Source organism: Opisthorchis viverrini, assembly GCF_000715545.1.
Source record: "Opisthorchis viverrini unplaced genomic scaffold opera_v5_52, whole genome shotgun sequence".
In the NCBI taxonomy this organism is placed as follows: domain Eukaryota; kingdom Metazoa; phylum Platyhelminthes; class Trematoda; order Opisthorchiida; family Opisthorchiidae; genus Opisthorchis; species Opisthorchis viverrini.
Genome location: NW_008751708.1, coordinates 308,925 through 311,115, shown reverse-complemented (window position 1 = coordinate 311,115; position 2,191 = coordinate 308,925).

Sequence of the window (2,191 nt, the reverse complement as noted above, 5' to 3'; positions counted from 1 at the left end):
ACTGTAGCTTGATACACACGTCCTTTCAGATTCAGGGATAAACCATTCTGACGCCATAGGCGTCTCAATTTCGCAAACGCGGCCCGAGCGTTGCAGATTCGTGCATTCACCTCATCTGTCACACTACGATCAGAACTAATACAACTTCCAAGGTATGTAAAACGCTCCACAACTTCCAGTACCTCTCCCTGGATCGTAAGGTCGTGTTCAGTGACTGCACGTCCACAAGCATGACCTTACACTTTGTGGGTGCAAAGTGCATATCAAAGGACGGGATGACTTTGGTCAGTTCATCCAAGAATACTTGCGCCTTCTCCGTCTCTTCGAACATGAGAACGATGTCGTCTGCATATTCCAGATCGACAAGGTTTTCTTCATTGGCTATTTGAACACCAGGGTTTTGGAGACCCTCCAGCTTTCGTCTCATTATTTCATCGATCACAAAGTTGAAAAGTAATGGAGAGAGTGGGCATCCCTGACGGACACCGCTTTGTGTGCGGAAGCTTTTGGAGAGCTCTCCGTACACTCTCACACGTCCGGAAGTCTGAGAATACAAAGAACGTATTGTGTTTTCAAACTTCTGGGGCATTCGTTGGTGGGCAAGCGTCTCAAGAAGAACAGACCGATCAACCGAGTCGAATGCGCCTCGGAAATCCAGGAATACTAGAATCGTGGGTCGCTTATACGTATGGCGTTGTTCTAGTACCTGACGCAGTGTGAAGATTTGGTCAACACAACCCCTACCAGGCCGGAATCCCGCTTGCTAGCAGGGAATGACCTTTGATCGCGATCAGTTGTTCGGTCGGGCTTTTCCATTGGTTGCTCCGTTTTACCGTTTCCCCATTCACCGTTACCCACGTGAAATTTGAGCTCGACATCCCCTGCCGTTGTAATCTGGTCGATTTTGGAGTGACCTTTGTCCTTCCGAGTTCCGGTTTGTGACCTTTATTGATTAGACAGGAGGGAGTTCCTTGTTTCTGCGTTTGTGAATCCATTATTCAGTCCTCCTTGAGTGTTCCGGTTGCGATGTTGGTCTTTTGCACAGCTGCGTAACCGAGTTCCGGTTTGTGACCTTTATTGATTAGACTCCCAGGAGTTCCTTGTTTCTGCGTTTGTGAATCCATTATTCAGTCCTCCTTGAGTGTTCCGGTTGCGATGTTGGTCTTTTGCACGTAGAGCTGCGTAAATTGGATCCAGTTAAATGTACCGGTTGATTAAACCTGCCGTAGAGTTCCATCCTTCCAGAAATTCTCTTCGTGTCGCGTGTCTCCGTATGCCGAAATTTTCGCGTTTTCCAGATTGAATTTGTGGCACAGTCGTGTGTTGATGACTTGTTCGACTGGGAAAAGTGTTCGTGTTATTCAGTAGCTGATTGATCTTGACGTAGCCCAGTTTAGTCAGAACCTGCGTCAATCGTTCTTCATCTACTAGTAGGGGTACTAAACAGTGCTCATTTTTTAAACAAACTTCAACACATCAAGGTCGCCACCACCAGCTACCACGAGCCTATTCATGGTAGGTATGGGTAGAACACCTCTCACCATTATGCCACGCTGAACAAAGGACATACGTTTATTTAGTTGCAGTCCTCCTGTACTTAAATCTTCACAACCATTTTGTACAATCGCGGTATCAATTGACTTTGTACACTTGTGACACTAGAGAAGGCCTTATGTACATAAAACTTGCGCGTTACCAAAGTAATGGATCATCATCATAAGCAGCGCTGGCAGACATCCGACTAAGTTGCCATCGCACATCCCCTGTGTCGAGCGATGGAGGCAAACATCTCTTTACCCCTCTGAAACGTCGACCGACGGTCAGACAGCCTGTGGATATTTTTCTAGGTTCTTCTATCAGGAGTGAATACTATGTTAGTATTTTATTAGGATGACCAGCCTCATTTCGAAAAGACAGAAGAAACTACAAGAATGGATGGAAATTGCCAGAATAAACAACTGTGCCGAACACTGGAGAAAAATTCACTTCTGTTCTGTTACTTTAAAACTGTTAGTAGTGTATACATAATACACCGAATACTTTGGGATCAGCGACCCAGACTTTCAGACAGCAACTCGGAACTAATGTGCTTCACATTCTTTGCTGCGACAATATCCCCGACAAACTATTAACGTTGAGAGGCACGTAATGGAGATGGTTTTGTATTAGCCACGTCATCGCTGGTATTCAA